The sequence below is a fragment of the Pongo pygmaeus genome, chromosome 23 (genome assembly GCF_028885625.2).
Source record: "Pongo pygmaeus isolate AG05252 chromosome 23, NHGRI_mPonPyg2-v2.0_pri, whole genome shotgun sequence".
Lineage (NCBI taxonomy): Eukaryota > Metazoa > Chordata > Mammalia > Primates > Hominidae > Pongo > Pongo pygmaeus.
Window position 1 is genome coordinate 30,481,212 of NC_085931.1, and position 19,381 is coordinate 30,500,592.

The window sequence follows — 19,381 nt, forward strand, 5'->3', positions numbered from 1 at the left end:
TATGTCAGTTTGTGAAGAACTGACACTTTACTATGTCAAGTCTTCCAATCAGTAAAAATTGCATTTATGTCCATTAATGTATATTTTGTGTCCTTCCTTTTGTCAGTACTGTAGTTTTCAGCACACAAGCTCTGTACATTTTGTAAGATTTACACCTAAATATTTACTTTAAAATTTTTCTGATTATTGTAAATGGTGTTATAATTTAAATTTTGATTTTCATGTGTTCATTGCTATGATAAAGAATACAATAGATTTTTGTATGTTTATCTTCTATCTTATGAATTTGCTGAACTTATTTATCAGTTCTGTGGATGTTTTTGTAGATTTTTTTCATTTTCTACATAGACAATTATTCCATCTGAAAATAGTTTGTTTTTTTTCCTTCCTGGTTTGTATGCCTTCCCCCCACCCCCATCTTATTGCATTAGCAATACCTTCCAGCACTATGTTGAATAAAAGTGGTGGAACCTGTTTCTAATTGAAGGTTAAAAGCTTTCAATCTCTAGCCATTAAGTGTAACGTTAGCTGCAGTTTTCTTGCAGAGGGGATAGATGTTCTTTATCATGTTGTGAAAATTCTCCGCTATTGCTATTTTTTTTTTTTTTTTTTTTTTTTTGAGACGGAGTCTTGCTCTGTCACCAGGCTGGAGTGCAGTGGTGTGATCTCGGCTCACTGCAACCTCCATTTCCTGGGTTCACGCCATTCTCCTGCCTCAGCCTCCCAAGTAGCTGGGACTACAGGTGCACACCACCACATTCAGCTAATTTTTGTATTTTTGGTAGAGATGGGTTTTCACTATGTTGGCCAGGATGGTCTTGATCCGTTGACCTTGTGATCCACCTTCCTTGGGCTCCCAATGGGCTATTGTTATTTTTATGAGAATTTTTATCATAAATGAGTATTTAATTTTGTTAAATGCTTTCTCTGAATTAGTTGATATGATCATGTAAGCCTTTTTTTCTTTAGCCTGTTAATACAATTAAACACATTGATTGATTTTCAAACAATGAATCATCCTTGCATTTCTAGAAGAAATCCCACTTTGATTATTATATATAACTCTTTATATGTTGCTGAATTCTATTTGCTAATATTTTGTTAAAGATATTTTTATTTATATTTAGGAGATATATGGGACTTTAGTTTCCTTTTTTGAATTGCCTTTGGTTTTGGTTCAAGGTAATACTACTTCGTAAAATGATTTGAGAGGTGTCTTCTACTCTTTTGTCTGGAAGAGATTGTGTAGAATTGGTGTTAATTTTTCTTTAAGCTTTTGGTTGAATTCTCTGGTGAAATCATCTGGACCTAGATATTTCTTTTTGGGAAGTTTTAGATTATAAATTTAAGTTGCTTAATAGAGGGCCATTCAAATTCTCTATTTCATGTTGGTTTACTTGTAATTTGTTTGGAATTGGCCTGCTTCATCTAAGTTGCCAAATTCATGTGTATAGTGTTGTTCATATGCGGGCAGGGGTGCCTCACTACCATCTGGAGCAGAAATGTAAATTCAGGCTCCTTCCTGGGCTTCCTCTGTCATCACCCTGGTGAGGGTGTTTGGTCTCATCAGAGCCTCACAAGGGTCAAAGTCTACGTTTTCTACTCAGGCTTTGCTAACATGAGTAGAGGTGGGGTCACACTTCTTTCTGTGGTGTTTGGCTGGAATAGAAATCTTATTGTCTAAAAGCTCTCTATCTTGCCAGCCTGTCCCTTTCCTGATCATTTGGCTAGAGAAAACAGATGTGTGTGTGTGTGTGTGTGTGTGTGTGTGTGTGTGTGTGTGTGTTTGGTTTGCTTTGATTTTGATTTGGCTTGGTTTTATTTTCTGTCTGCACCTGTCAGGATTTCCAGGATTCTAGTTCTTCAGCATTAAGAACTCACTGCTATTTGGTTTTTCAGGTCCCAAAGACCCCAGCTTGAATGTTTCTTTTCTCCACTTTTCAGAGTCCTTTATGTATGTTTTATGCATAATGTTCAGAATTTTTACTTAGTATACAAAGTTGTACTTAGTTGGATGAAAAAGGAAAAGAATGTCTACTTCAGCTTCTAGAAACAGAAGTCATCCAAGGTTTAGTTTTAAATGAATTGGCCAAGATGAATTTCTGGTACATAAAGTAGGCCTAATCAAAACATGAATATTTATCCATGAAACAAATTCCTTTTTGTGACATTTTCCCTTGGTGGACCAATCTGCTATTCTCCATCAGAAAATAGCCCAGGTGAGAGAAGAAGAAAATAGAAGAAAACAGAAAATCAGGAGGACTTTCTGTTTCTCACTCCTCACTTCATTCCTGCCTCACTCCCAAGGCAAGTTCAGAACCCCACAGTACCAAGAGTTTAGGAAAATCCAAGGGCTGAATTCAACATCCATCTAGCCAGTAGAGATATTTTAAAAATCATAAATATATACTGACTTGAAAAAATATTTTAAGCACCTACTTTTTAAGTACTCTTATGCTAAACACAATGGAGAAAATTAAGGTACAAAGGCATAGCCTCTTTCAGAAAATCCATAAAACCTGTATCCAAAGAACTATAATAATGGGCAGGTTCTGAAGATTGACATAGAATGGGCCACACATCTCTAGGATAGGATTTAAAATGTCATTTAAATATAACACAAACGTTTGTATTGGGAACTCTAAATTGTCCTTGTCTAAGGCCTTCTTGCTTCCCTTTCTTACAACCTATAAGATCAGACTTAAGTAAACTCCTAAGCTAATTTTGAGTCATTTGTCCTCCCTAAGCCCATAATCCCATGGCTAAGCCAAGAATTATTCTAGCCTAATTCTCCCTCAAGACCTCATCCATTGCTTACTGCTCCTGAAGATGGTCCTGAGTATCCCCCTGGACCTGGGCCTCAGACTCTCTTTGCCACCCTCCTGTGTTAGCACATGGAGTTGGTCCCCGCCATGTTTGGTCAGGTCTCCTAGAATGATAACTTTTAACATCCTGGATCCTGAAAATTAGCTAATGTGATTTCCAACTACTGTGTCTCATCTAGCTGATATTATCAATCAATTCATCCTGCCTGAATTTATAATACCACATTTGGATATGGTGTTTAGTTGTTGAACATATGCTCAATAAGCATAAATTAAATACATATAGACAAATGGTCTAGAGCAGTCTTCATCATACTTCTCCGGAAGGACCTAGAGTACCTACACAATTTGAGAAGACTGGGTTTCATGCCAAGTAGGGGCAGGGTCTGGAAACAGGCAGTATACAAACACTTGAATGTATGTTAAGACTGAGACTTCTGCTACAGAAAGTCAGAGGAAAGAACGTGACTTTCAGGTGAGATCAGCAAAGAAGGATTCTCTCTGCCACAGAATAACACTGTCTTTCCAAGAAACTCAGATTTCCTTTGATATAATTCACTATTAATTTTCACTCTAGGAGATGAAGCATCTGAATGAATATTCCTGGAATATGCTTGGAACATGTGAGTAAATCATGCTAGTTGATATGGAAGACAAATACAACATTGCCAGCAATACTCTCTTAGAAGTTCCCTCATCACCATTTAAATTGTTGATTTTCAGCTGTTATGTAGAAATCTCTAGTTCTGGATGAACATAAGCACTGTCTATATTTGTTAGACAGCACAATACATATTAGTCTTTAATTTATTTCACCTACACCAAACCTACATTTTTTCTTCTTCTAACTTTATTTCCTAATTTTCTTTACTTAATTTTGTCTACATTTTCGTCATCATTTTCTCTTAGATTTTTGTTCAGCTTTCCTTGAAACCCAACACAGGCAAAAACTACATTGAGAAAAGACAAAACTTCACATCCCACATTCTACAGCTTGCTATTTCTGGGCACCAATGGGCATTCAACTGAAACATGATTTGTTAAATAATTTTATCAGTATAATAGACTCTTGGACTTGAATTATGAAGCCTAACAACTGCTGCTAAATCAGATGAAATTGTGAAGAAATGTCCGCAGTGTAGCTCTAACTAAAAGCTGTATTCTAACAAGTCAGCAATGGAGCCTCCAACTTTCTCATGCCTCTGGATGTAATTTATTCCCTAAACTCAGTAATGGAAATTTAAAATGAAGCCATTGACTTTCAGAAAATGAATAATCTAAAAAAACTGCAAAGGCAAGGGTTTTGTTCTTTAAAAAAAGAAATGAAGCTAACTTCTGCTTATGGCAATGGAGATCAGTTTATTTTGCACCAATTTCCTACTGAAAATAACTATAAAGGCTGAACAAAATGTCCAAAACCCATCTGTTTGAAGTCATCAGAGAGCCATCAAGGTAAAGAGGGGCTTCAGGGCAAATAATCTGAGAGAGGGAAGTCAAGAGATGTTCACCCCCAAAGCAGTTACTAAAGGCTTGGAGTTTGACAGGAGTATTTAAAAGTCACACTGTGAAGGACAACACAAATTTGAGTTTAGTGCCTTCCAGGAATGAAAAATCCTTGGATAAAGACTTAGGATATCAGTCTGGAATCTATAGGGCTTCACCCTGCAAGTGAATGTAAACAGAAAATAGAACAAGCCTTATAAAGATTTAAGAAAAGTTTTAGGTCAGCTCAATTCCTAAAGGATTAAGGTGATTGGCATCTCACTTAGCTGCCTGGTAGAAGCAAGTTGAAGTCCCACCTGGAGAAAAACATTCATTTAAGCCTCAAAATGCCTTGCAAGTTTTCATCTAAAATGTATGACATTCAATGAAAAATTAATAGCATATTAAATAGATTTGACCAGCTGGGTGTGGTAGCTCATGACTGTAATCCCAGCACTTTGGGAAGCTGAGGTGGGCAGATCACCTGAGGTCAGGAGTTCGAGACCAGCCTGGCCAATGTGGTGAAACCCCATCTCTACTAAAAATACAAAAATTAGCTGGGCATGGTGGCAGGCACCTGTAATCCCAGCTACTCAGGAGGCTGAGGCAGAAGAATCACTCAAACCCGGGAGGCAGAGGGTGCAGTGAGCCGAGATCGCGCCATTGCACTCCAGCCTGGGCGAAAAGAGCAAGACTCCGTCTAAAATAAATAAATAAATAAATAAATAAATAAATAAAGATTTGACCAGCTAACAAGAGGGAAAGAAAACAAGAGAGTGCAAAAATATCCATGAGAAATGCAGTTGTTGTATTTATCTGATAGGAACTTTAAGATAACAGTGATTAAAATGTTTAAAAGATTAAATAAGGCAATACAATTCAGTGAAGTACAAAAAATTATAAAAACAAAGAAAATATAAATTCTAGAACTGAAATTAAGAACTTTCCAGATAGACGTAACAATAGGACATACAGGACTATGGAAAAAAAGAGTGAATTGGAAGATGGGTCAGAAATAAATATTGAGAACAAAAGAGGGAGAAAAAATTACAGAAAATAAAGAAAAGAGCATGCACAATTTATGGGACAGGCACAATGAAAAGATCTAATACACATGTAATTGAAATTTCAGTAAGACAATGAAAAGAAAAATGGGGCACAAGCAATATTTGAAAAGATAGTTGCTGAGGATTTTTCCAAACTGATCAAATACTTTATTCAAGAAGTGCTATGAGCCTTAAGAAGAATCAGTACAAAGAAAACCACATAGCTAGATGCATTATAGTTAAATTTCTGAAAACCAAAGTCAAAGAGAAATCTTAAAAAAAGAAAGAGATAGAGAAAAAAGTGTATTAACTTCAAAGAGGGAACAATAAGAATGACAGCTAATAGCTGACTTCTTAATTGAAACAATGGAAGCCAGTAGAAAGATATCTTTGGATATCTTTGGAAAGACAGTAGAAAGATATCTTTAGAAAGGGGTGGGGGCAGAGGTCAACCTGTAATTATGTATTAGTATTAAGTGCAATACAAAAAGTCACAAAATAAAAGCATTTTCACACAAATAAAAACTGAATGCACCAGCAGCAGATGAACAGAGAAAATACTAAAGGATATTCAAGAAGAAGTAAATTTGTACTAAAAAATGTGTAAAAAAACCCCATCTGTTTGAAGTCATCAGAGAGCATGGAGAAAAACATTCATTCAAGCCTCAAAATACCTTGCAAGTTTTCATTTAAAATATATGACACTCAATGAAAAATTAATAGCATATTAAAAATATTTGACCAGCTAACAAGAGGGAAAGAAAAACCAGACAGTGCACACAAATATCCATGAGAAATGCAGTTATTGTATTTATCTGATAGGAACTTTAAGATAACAGTGATTAAAATATTTAAAAGATTAAATAAGGTGATACAATTTATTGAAGAACAAAAATTTGGCGATGCAGAAAGGAATGAAGAATAACTAAAAGGAGTAAATATGTGGATAAACACAAGTGAATATTGACTATAAAACAATAATACTAAAGTCTTATGGATTCTTAAGTATTTAGAAAATTGTAACACATAAGAACATAAATTAGAGTATGGGTAAATCAGGCTAAAGTGTATTCTAACTCTTGCATTGAGTTGGTGTTGGTAAAAATAGTAATTTATGTTAGACTTGAATTTCAGGGATGTATTATATTTCATAAGCTAGGGTAAGCACTAATACAATGGTAAAAGAATGTGTATCTGACCAGCTAGTACTGGGGAGAAAGGGAAAAATAAATAATATTGAATCCATCCAAAAGAATGTAAAAAAAAAAAAAAAGAAGAAATAAGGAATATGCTGGGTTAATTACAAAATAAATGTAAAGTTCTAGATTTTAAACTTAATATATCAATAACATTAAATGTAAATGGACTAAACACTCCAATTAAATAACAAACATTTTCAGGCTGGATTTAAAAACTAATTATATGACACAAGAGACTCACCTTAAATATAAGAATATAAAAAAGTTGAAACTAAAAATAGAAAATATATATACCATAAAAATACTAATCAAAGTATCTTAATCTCAAAGTAGATGGTATAGCAAGAAGCACCACTAGATGCTTTCCAAAATGATAGAACAGTCAATCCATGAGGAAGACACATTTTAAAACTTGTGCACAGTTAATAGTATCAGAATATACAAAGGTAAATTATCAGAAGTAAAAGGAGATATATATAAATTCAAAATTGTAGTGAGAGATTTCCATACATATACTTATTAACTGATGGACCAGGCAGAAAAAAACAATCAGTAAAGAGATAAAAGACCAAAAAAAAAAAAAGATTGCAAACTTGATCTAGTTGAAATATTCAAAACATTACTACTGTATAATAATATTCTTCCAAAATGCATAATTTACCAAAATTAAACATTATCTATCTATCTATCTATCTACCTACCTACCTACCTACCTAGTTTCAAAGGTTTGGAAATGTGAAGTATATTTTCCAACCTAAATGGAGTTAACCTAGAAATGGGTAAGAAAAATAAGTAGAAAATATCATGGACTTGGAACATAGACTATTTTTCAATAATTCAAGAGCAAGAGAAGAAATTACAAGGGAAATTTAAAAATAGTTTGAATGAAATAATAATGATAATGTAACATCTCAATACTTGTAAGGTTCAGATAAAGTCATGCTTAGAAAGAAGTTTATATTTAATATATACATGAGACAAAGGCTGAAAAATCAACGATTAAGCACTAAACTCAAAAAATCAACAAAGAGCAAATTAAATGCAAATAAAGTGAAAACTAGAAAACAATAAAAAATAAGAGTGGAAATCAATATAACTGAAGCAAACACATAATAGAAGAATAACTAAGAAAAAAGGTGGTTCTTTGAAAAGGCTAATATAGTTGTTGATAACTTGTCAATACTGATCATAAAAAAGGTAGAAAAAAATCCATAATGAACAATGAGATTATTACAGATCACATAGGCATTAAAAAGGTAATAGAATATTTTGAATAGCTGTATGCCAATGCATTTGAAAACTGACATAAAATGAACAAATTTCTGAAAAAACACAAGCTAACCAAACTGACACAAGAAAACTTGTATCATTCCTAAAAATATGAATATTTCTATATTTGTGAAAGAAAATACATTTATAATTTAAAAACTTTTCATAGGAAAATCTATAACCTCAGTGTTGTTACTGGTAAATTTTACTAAACACATTTGGAAAAACAAAATACCAATCTTACATAAGTTCTTTCAGGAAACAGAAAAAAACGTGGAACATTTTGCAGCTGTTTTTTTGAGGTTACCATAGTCTTCATACCAAACCTGACAAGGACTTTACAAGAAAAATCAAACACCAATCATTGTCATAAACCCATATGCAAAAACATTAAAAATGTGTGCTAACCAAATCCATTAATATAGAAAAAAGACAATATATCACAACCTAGTTTGGTTTATTCCAAGAATGGAAAATTGGTATAACATGTAAAATCAGTTAATGTAATTCACCATCTTAAGAGAATAAAAGGAAACAATCATCTCAAGAAATGTAAAAAAAAAGAAGTCATCTGATTATTTATCTGATTTATTTATGATAAAAGCCCTTAGCAAACAAAGAATTAAAAAAAGGACCTTATTGGCCGGGCTCATGCCTGTAATCCCAGCATTTTGGGAGGCCAAGACGGGCGGATCATGAAGTTAAGAGATCAAGACCATCCCAGCCAACATGGTGAAACCTCACCTGTACTAAAAAAATACAAAAATTACCTGGGTGTGGTGGCACGCCTGTAGTCCCAGCTGCTCGGGAGGCTGAGGTTGCACTGAGCTGAGATTGTGCCACTGCACTGCAGCCTGGTGACAGAGTGAGACTGTCTCAAAAAAAAAAAAAAAAAAGGACTTTATTTAGTAAACAGTATCTAGAAATATCTTCCAGCAAACATTAGACAGAATGGTAAAATATTAAAAATTTTTCCTCTAAAATCAAGAACAAAGTAAAAAATGACCGTGTTGTTTACATTTGACATGTACAAGAGGTCCTAGTCAATGCAATAAGGAAAGAAAAAGCCAAAACGTGTGAGGATTTTAATGGCATGAATGACAGAAGTCTAGTCCTCTTCCCTTTCAAAGTAAGCTGTGGCTTCCAGAAAAAAAAAAAAAAAAGAGAAAGGATGATGGGAATGAAAACAACAGCAGACATCTGCTTTGTTTCTCTAGATGAAAATAAATATAGTTACTCTGTTTTTAGCTGACAACTAGTCAGTGTCAGGATATTGATGAACCTCAGTCCATCAATCAGAAAAACTACTGTTATCATCACACAGAAGGGGTCAGAATTCAAGCTGTACTGCCTGCTAGCTGTAGGACCTTTGGCAGGTCACATAGCATGTCTAGCATTTAGATCTTTCATCTGCAAAATGTGGGTGGCAGAAGTACTTGCTTCCTCTGCCTGTATGAGGATTAAATAAAATTACACAATGTAATAACCCTAACATATAAATATAAAATAAACATTAGATGAATTTTATTGAAATTATTAGTAACAACTCCAAAGCCTTGGTTCCTTCAGTTAAGGTGACCACTGAAGTTAATCTCATGTGAAAATAAATTATACAGCCGGGCGCGGTGGCTCACGCCTGTAATCCCAGCACTTTGGGAGGCCGAGGCAGGCGGATCACGAGTCAGGAGATCGAGACCATCCTGGCTAACACGGTGAAACCCCGTCTCTAATAAAAATACAAAAAATTAGCCGGGCGCGGTGGCGAGCGCCTGTAGTCCCAGCTACTCGGGAGGCTGAGGCAGGAGAATGGCGTGAACCCGGGAGGCGGAGCTTGCAGTGAGCCGAGATCGCGCCACTGCACTCCAGCCCGGGCGACAGAGCGAGACTCTGTCTCAAAAAAAAAAAAAAAGAAAAAGAAAAGAAATTGTACCTAATCTAGAGTCCTGGTCCTTCTGGACTCGGGTGTGAATGCGCCGTGGCCATGCGTGGGTGTGGTCATGGCCCCTCTACAACTGCCAGTCAGAGAACTGCCCAGGAGCTCCCACTCCTCCTCTGAAGACCCCAAATCCCACCACTGACCAAGATAGTCCCCTGACCACAGTGGGCTCCCCCAGCCACCACGATGGTTCGCCAACTGCTATGAAAGGTCCCCTGACCACAACAGGCACCCTGTCCAGCATGATAGGCCGGCCACCCATCTACTCTGAGAGCCCCCTTCCCCGACAGCCCTACCCAAGGCTCCTGTACCCCCAAATTTAACACAAGCAACGGTAACAGGTGATCTGGAACTGAAAATAATAACAAAAAATTAATGAAGCTTACATTAATGAGATATTTAAATATTACCTTACTTTTTTCACAAAGTGTTCCTTTTCTGTCTCTTTCCCATGATTTTTTAAAAAAAGCTTTTAATTGCTGCAAACTGGCAGAAAAATACTTATTTATATCTTAAAGGTACAGCTCAACGAATTTTCACAAACTAAACACGTCCATGTAACGAACACCCAGATCAAATTCTTCCCATGACTTGATCATTCAGAAAATCTTTGACAAAGAGGTTGACAAACTCAAGCTGGAGTCAGACAACCCAGATGCTAATTCTGGCTCTAATAGGGATGCACTGGTTGACTTAAATTAGCTCCTTCCCTACATCCTTTGCATCCTAATTTTTCTCATGTGGAAACTAAGAGCAACACATTCCCCTGCCCCTCCAACCTCTTGTTTCACAGTGGAGTTCCAGGACCATAACTGTAGGCAACCAAAACCGTCTTCCTAAAGCTCCCTCTCCTTTAGCTTCCATGCCTCTAGACCTTCCTGAATTTCATCCACTGTCCCCGGATTATTGCTTAGTTTAGTTTCTGTTCATCTTTGAATGCAGACATTTCCCAAGATTCTGTTCTGCCCCCAACTCTCCTCAGTTTCTCATTAAATTTCTCACTGCACTTTCTCATTCAATTCCTCTTTAGTTTCATCTGATCACTTCCATGTCAAGACTTCCAAGTGTAAAATCCAACCCTAATTTTTCTCCCCAACTCCAGTCCAAGATTTTCAACTACCTGCTGATATCTTCAAGTCCTGTTGATACACCAGTCCCAATCTATTAAAAGAGAAATCATCTTTCCTCCCCATACCTTCTCCCTATGTTATATTCTTTACTTTGATTACCACTTCTGATCACCTCTGTAAGACATCTGGGAATCATCAGCTTTCTCTGGTTCACTTGCCAAATCTTGTTAATTCTACCACCAATATCCTTTGAAATGTCCCTCTGTCACTATGCCTACCCCACTTCTCTAATTCAGTTCATCTTCTGCCTGAGGGATTTCAAGAGTTTCCTGACTGATCTGCTTGCTACTCATGGATCTAATTTCTGCAATGCATCTTTCATTCTCTAGTGGACTTCTTTTCCTAAAGGTGTGTCAGATCATGAAAATTTCCTGCTTTTAGTCATCCTACATAAAAGCAGAATAAAGAACAAACTCCTTTGCCTGTCAACCTGAAAGGACGGTTCCTTTCCAGAACCATCCACCATGAAATAGCATCATACAAATTACACTGGAGCCTCACCAGAGTGTGCACCGTTCCTGCATTTCCATGAACCCATGCTTTTCTCTCTAACTTTCTGCCTCTTCTGTACTCACCAAAGTGGTATGTATCCTTAAATTTCTTCCCCGGCCTTCCCAATCAGAATAAAGTAGCCCTTCATTTCAGAACCAACAGCACTTATTTTAGTACATATATAAGAACTTAAAAATTAAACTACTTTTGTCTACTTTGTGTCAAGCCTTTGAATAGGTACTTTATATGCTATAATTCATTTAATCCTCATTAGTTTAATCTTCACAGCAACTTTACATTTTAGAGATGAGAAACTTGGTCTAATTAAGACTGAATGATTCACCCAAGGTTTTACTAAAGTGAAGTAAATGTAGGAGCCAGGATCAGAATCCAAGACTTTGGGGTTCCGAAGTCAATTTTCTTTATACTTTGCAAAACAGTTTCTACAGCTAATTATTTATACGTGTCTCCCTAAAAGATTGCAAGCTCTCAGCTGAGAATGTGAATAATCTATTTCAGCCCACTACCTCAACCCTGCAACCACACACACACACACACACACACACACACACACAGAGAGAGAGAGAGAGAGATACAACAATTTGACTCTGTAAATGCTGAGGAGGTGAATGAATAAATTATCAAGGTTCTTACATTAATACCTACTCAGATCTTATGACAGATATTAATGACAAAAGAGGTATTTCTGTACCTGTCTCTGTGGGACTTGCAAACATAGAAAAGAACAATAACAAAATAACATCAGTTGTAGCATTTACTAGTCCAGAAATAGCTCACCTATGAAACAAACACAATTTTAATTCATTTTCCCCATCCCCTAATAGGAAAAGAGTTCTTTCTGTGGGGGCCAAGGGAAAACTTCCCTGTCACACTCTGAAGGTTCACTGAAAATCACTGACAAAAGGCAGATTAACAAGAGAAAAGGCATACGAATTTATTTGGTCATAGTTTTGCACGACACGGGAGCCTTCAGAATGAAGAGCCAAACAGACAGGAGAAATTGTCCATTTTTATGCTTAGATTCAACAAAGGATGAACAGCTGTGTAGAAACACGACTGGGCAAAAAGGGAATGATCTAATGGTAATAGACTGAGTGGGGAAGCTCAGCAATGCCTGTCTGTTTAGATTTCTGGGCCTCTCTGCAGCTTTCCTTCCTTCTGGGTATGAGGCAGGCCCCTCTCTGGAATGCGGGTGTTACGACCTACAGTCAAACAAGTCAGATAAGTTCTTTACGGCTAGTTTTTATACAGAAGTGGGGAGGAGTGTGGGGGCAGTTAGAGTAGTATTTTTAGGTTTTATGGCTGGCTTTAGGGGAAAGGGGTTCTGGCTTCTATGAGCCGCCTTCAGGAAGGTGAATTCCAGTTTCTATGCCTAACCTTGGGGGAGAGTAAGAGGCCAGAGACAGGGTGGAACGAGGTCAGAGAAACATGCTTCTGAGTCCCTCATATTGGGATATCATTTTCTGAGCTTTAACATTTCTGTAAGAATCATGACAACTAATTTGAGGTGCAGCACTAAAAATAGAAGGAATCTAGCAGCTCTTGAGGGGTCCATCCTGAGTTGCTTTGTTCTGATCACTTAGCATGTGATCTTGCTACCTAGAAAATTATTTTACCTGTGTTTTTTCCTCATTGAAACCCAGGCCATAAATTCCATCCTGCACTATCTTCCTTTCACTTGATCACATCTGCGTTTTTTGGCTGCCACGAGACTTACCTTGAGTTCTGCTTCTTTTTTGATTTTTCTTTTTTATTTTTGAGATGGAGTCTCACTCTGTCACCAGGCTGGAGTGCAGTGGCATGATCTCGGCTCACTGCAACCTCCACCTCCCAGGTTCAAGCAATTCTCCTGTCTCAGCCTACCATGTAGCTGGGACTACAGGTGCCTGCCACCACGCCTGGCTAATTTTTGTATTTTTAGTAGAGACGGGTTTCACCATGTTGGTCAGGATGGTCTCGATCTCCTGACCTTGTGATCTGCCCATCTCGGCCTCCCAAAGTGCTAGGATTACAGGTGTGAACCACTGCGTCCGGCCTGAGTTCTGCTTCTTTCCAAGACAGATCCTCTGGTATTCTGTTGATTCTGTGAGCACCAGGTACTCCAAAGAATATCATTTCAACAAACAGTTTTCTGTTTAAACCAATCAAAGTAAGATCCTATGGCTTGAAATTAAGAATCCTGCCTGACATAATCCCTGTCTCTTGATAAACACAAATAGGCAATCACCAAACCAGTGCCATAACCCCACAACTCAATTTTTAAAAATTAAAATATAATAAATCCCCTCTCTTTTCATTTATTCATTCGTTTATGGCAGGTACATTTCTAGATAATGAAGATATAGTTACAAATTTTGATGGATTTTACAATCTTCATATCTTTGTTATTGGCAACCAAAGGGTGTAACATGCACAGTCCAGATAAGGAAGTTAATTGGAAACAGTTAAAACTTATCTTCCCGAAATGATAACCTGAAGGTCAAATACAACAGGAGCTACTCTTGCCCTTTCAAATGGCCAACAATCTGAAGATATCAACTAAATGCCAAATATTACCAAAAGTAAATACTATAGGAGTTGCCCAGTTTGTTAGGTGAGAGTTTAAAGGAAACTTTAGAAAGAATGAGCCTGAAATGATGGGAGGAACACAGGTGTGTATAGAGGAGGAGGGATGGAACCATTTATGGTGAAATTTTCTCAGAAATGGCACAAAGAAAGGAGCTCAAGAATCACAGTCAACACCCAAGGAAGAGGGTAATTCATTGGATTGAAAGGATCCCAGAGGAATAAAAAGTTGTAGAAGAAAAGACCAAACTGTTGCATTTGCTCACCAAGCTCTAGAGAATTATTTTATCCTCTCGGTCACAGGGATGGGCTGGAGGGGGTGTGTAGATGAGATGTGGTGTGCAAGTTCTTAAAATATGTACTGCATAACATACATTTTAGGTAGGTATTGTACAATTTTCTTAGTGAATAAAGAAGAAACTCATTTAGCAAAAATCAAAATTAAGGTAACTCTAGCATTCTTTTTCCCTTCTCTCTGAAAAGGTAATAATTGTGATATCTGCCAATTTATAATAGAAATGTTTAAAAACAAAAGAAATTTAGAGAGTTCTCTTTAAAAGTCAGACAAATTTATCAATAAAAAAGAAGAAACCATTGTCTCAAGTGGCTTTGTTGTTTCTTTATTCTTCTTATTTTCTGCAAAAAAAAAAAAGAATGAGCCTATGAAAAGCAATGTTAATGATGGCACACTCTGGGGTTTTCACTAATGTTTTAAATAGGCTTTACATAGAGCAGCAATTATGTGAGATGATATAGTTAAACAGTATCGATAATAAAATATTCCATTTGAGCACCTCAAAATACTTTGGACTAATTCATATTTGAACATCTTGCTATCAGAACTGTTGAGTTTAAAATAATATACACATATGTATATGTATACTCATATTATATAAACACATAGTTACACAAAAGTAAATTATTTATTAATAGATTCATCCCTTTTTATCTGTGGTCATAAAATTCAAGAATCAGTAATAGAATCCATAGATCCCCTAAATTCATTTGTGATTTTTTTTTTTTTTTTTTTTTTGAGATGGAGCCTCATTCTGTCAACAGGCTGGAGTGCAGTGGTACCATCTTGGCTCACTGCAACCTCCGCCTCCTGGGTTCAAGCGATTCTCCTGCCTCAGTCTCCCAAGTAGCTGGGATTATACCACCATGCACACCACGCCCAGCTAATTTTTGTATTTTTTTTTTTTCGGTAGAGACGGGGTTTCACTATGTTGGCCAGGATGGTCTTGGTCTCTTGATCTCACGGTCCGCCCCCCTAGGCCTCCCAAAGTGCTGGGATTACAGGCGTGAGCCACTGAGCCCGACTGCATTTGTCATTGTTTTTTAACATTCTTCTTATTCATAAACCAATTAGCTAGTGGGGACAAAATTAGCATTTGTAGGATATACTTTTTTTTTTTTGAGACAGAGTCTTATTCTGTTGCCTAGGCTGGAGTGCACTGACACGACCTTGGCTCACTTCAGCCTCCACCCCCCAGGTTCAAGTGATTCTCCTACCTCAGCCTCCTGAGTAGCTGGAACTACAGGCATGCAACTACCACACCCAGGTAATTTTTATATTTTTGTATTTTTAGTAGAGACAGAGTTTTGCCATCTTGCCCAGTCCAGTCTCGAACTCTAGACCTCAGGTGATCCACCCACCTCAGCCTCCCAAAGTGTTGGGATTACAGGTGTGAGCCACCGCACCTGGCCAGGGTATACTGTCTTGATTTTTTCCTAATCTTAACTTTAAAGATGCTCCTATGAATAATACTCATAAGGTCCCAGGTAATGAGAGAGAACAAAGGGTAAAGAGTCTTGGTAATTCCCAGGCTAGACAAATATTAATAGACCTATGGAGAGGTACAAGACAGCTGACTTGTTAGAACTGTGCAGTTTGTTACTTAAGCCAAAAATTTGGCAGTAATTTCTAGACAGTAATTTCATAAGTGCTTTTTTTTTACATTTATGCCCCCATTTTTAACCCACTAGCAAATTTAGTTGATTCAGCCCCCAGAACACACCTGAGATAATCTATTTCTAGGCATCCCCATTATAATCACCCTGGTCCCATGGACCATTATCTCCAGCCTGAACTAATGCAACAGCTTCTTAACTGGTTTCCCTGTTGCCATTCTTACCCAGTTACGATCCATTTGCCCTGTGACTTAAAGAATGAACTTTTTTTTTTTTTTTTTTGAGACAGAGTTTCGCTCTGTCACCAGGCTGGGGTGCAGTGGCGCAATCTCGGCTCACTGCAGCCTCCGCCTCCTGGATTCAAGCTATTCTCCTCCCTCAGTCTCCTGAGTAGCTGGGATTACAGGTGCCCACCACCACACCTGGTTAATTTTTGTATTTTTAGTAAAGACAGGGTTTCACCATGTTGGCCAGGATGGTATCAATCTCTTGACCTTGTGATCTGCCCGCCTCGGCCTCCCAAAGAATGAACTTTTAAATACTTAACCAGAGGGCTTCATTCTTCTTTTAAAAGTTTCTCATTGGGTTCACATTGCCATCAGTAAATTAGGAACTTCTTACGTTGGCATACAACGTGAGAAGATGGAACTGCCATCTATGTGCCCAATCTTATTCTTTGTCACTGTCTTTTTCATGTACCATACTCCCAGCTGCCCTTCCTCAGTTTCTCAAACACACCAATCCTATTTCTTCCTTAGGTCATTGGGGTTAGCTCTCACATGATTTGAAACTCTCTTCCTGCTCACCTCTCCATGTTAACCCTAACTTAAATGTCACCCCTTAGGCCATGTGAACACCCAATTTAACATAATTCTTCAGCCGCATTACATGGGTCACCTTTAATTCTCTCGATAGCTCTTAGGGCTGTCTCAATTTACCTTCTTTCTTCCTCCCTCCCTCCCTCTTTCTCTCTCTCCTTTTCTTCCTTCTTTCTCTCTCTCTCTTTCTTTCTTTTTTTTTTTTTTTTGAGACGGAGTCTCACTCTGTCGCCCAGGCTGGAGTGCAGTGGCGTGATCTCGGCTCACTGCAAGCTCCACCTCCTGGGTTCACGCCATTCTCCTGCCTCAGCCTCCCGAGTAGCTGGGACTACAGGGGCCCACCACCACGCCAGGCTAATTTTTGTATTTTTAGTAGATACGAGGTTTCACCGTGTTAGCCAGGATGGTCTCGATCTCCTGACCTTGTGATCCACCGCCTCAGCCTCCCAAAGTCTCTTTCTTTCTTTCACTCTCTCTCTCTCTCTCTTTCTTTCCACCTTTCCCTTCTAAAGATCAAGAATTATGCATGCTTTGTTCATCATTGTGCTGGGTATGGAGTATGCACTTTAAAATGCATATATATATATATGTGTGTGTGTGTGTGTGTGTGTGTGTGTAAATATACAGGCATGTACATATAGTTTACATGTTGATATCATACAGACAGATAGCTATGAAATCTGATTATTCGTTCAGTGAAGGTTTACTAAACACCTATATATTCCGGGCACTGGAATATGGGACAGACAAGACTACTGTCTTCAAGCAGCCCACATTTAGCTCAGGGAGACAGAGAACTAACAAACAAATGAGCAAACAAAAGAAAATTTCAGGCTGTAATAACTGCTAGGAATAAAATTAAAAAGGTAATATCAAAGAGAGTTATAATGGGCTTGTTCAAAAAGCTTCATTAACCAAACGCACCAAAAGAATCAATTGAAATGTTCAAGTAGAAGACATTTTGCAATTTTTAAATATCTTATTCTCCAAAATCTTCCACACGTTTGGAAGCAGTTGTCCATAAACTACCTTCGAATGAAACATCCACTAAATTGCTGCCACTGGAAAAAGAAAAGAATGGCTCAATGCTCAAGATTAAAATGCAGGCTGACACTTTCTGCTTTACTTGTTTTGGGGTTGTGTGGAGAAATGCTGACATCTTTGCCTTTTTTTTTCTTTGAGATGGAGTCTTACTCTGTTGCCCAGGCTGGAGTGCAGTGGTGCAATCTCTGCTCACTGCAACCTCTGCTGCCCAGGTTCAAGCGAGTCTCCTTCCTCAGCCTCCTGAGTAGCTGGGATTACAGGCACTCACCACTGCGCTCGGCTAATTTTTGTAGTTTTAGTAGAGATGGAGTTTCACCATCTTGGCCAGGCAGTCTTGAACTCCTGACCTTGTGATCCACCCGCCTCGTCCTCCCAAAGTGCTGGGATTACAGGCGTGAGCCACCGCGCCCGGCCCATCTTTGCCTTTTTTGAAAATAGAAAGAGTAGTAATTCTTGCATTGAGAATATGACATAATCCCAACCCCATACCATGAGTCTCATGCCCGTGTCTAAGCCACACCCTGACGATAGGGTTGGGATGACTACGCCAGGCTTAGTAAAGCATATGGATGGACAGGAGGCGTTTCGGAACCACACCACGATACTGCTGGCAAGAAAGATGGGAAAACGGCAGCAATTCTGTCTGCTGTGCTTTGTGTGTGTGTTCTACCTGGCTGATTGAATTTCCTCCCAACACCTACCTCAGATGTGTTGTTTAGGTAAAAATAAGCACTTCAATGAGCTGGTCTAATTTTAATCCTCAGCCCTTCCCAGTCAGCCCCACCCCCATGTAGTTACCTCCATCATGACAAAGAGGAACATCCCAGGTGCAAATCTAATGCAGTTTCCCTATTACACCTGTGTCCCCCTCCCCATCTTCACGCCAGCATCAGAAACAAGAGTCCAAACATCCTCGGCAACACTGCAGAAGCTGTTCAAACAATCCCTGTGTTCCTTCTAATTTGCCGATGTGGTCTGGCAAACAAAGAGATTTCTCTTAAGGTTTCTTAAGAGAAACCTTAAGAGATTATAAACACAATTAACACAGAGATGGCCAGGCAAGGTAAAAGAATGCTTGACTGTTTTAACTGCTTATCCGGTGCTGTAACAGCTTACCTAAGAGATGTCAGAGGGACGGACAGAAACCTATCAGCGCTCAGGCAGGACAGGTGCTCCAGTGGAGGTAAGGACTGTGCCTGCATCTGTCCATGCAGAAACTATGTTCTCATGGATATAGGCTGATGATAGTAAATTCGGGTGGGCTATTTACCGGTGGAATGTCTGTTCCCAAAGAAAATTAATTATTAAATCAGTGTCAACTTAGAGAGATCTCTAGTGGTCTGCCACAGGGCATTGTCTGAGGCACTGTCCACTCTGCCACTTTTAACAGTGCTTTGATGGCCTGGGGCACACAGATGACACACTTATCTATGTGTGATAATGCTCAGCCTAGAAGAACACAGAATGTATTGAATAAAGGGATCTGATTCAGATAAGTGGGCATAATGGAAATTTAGCAAGGTGATATTTAACAAACCCTGAGCTTAACTTAAAAATAAAAATGAAATCCCCATGAGAATGGATGGGGAGAATGTAATAAACATTAGTACAAATAAGACTTACGAGTTTTAATTTACCATTAA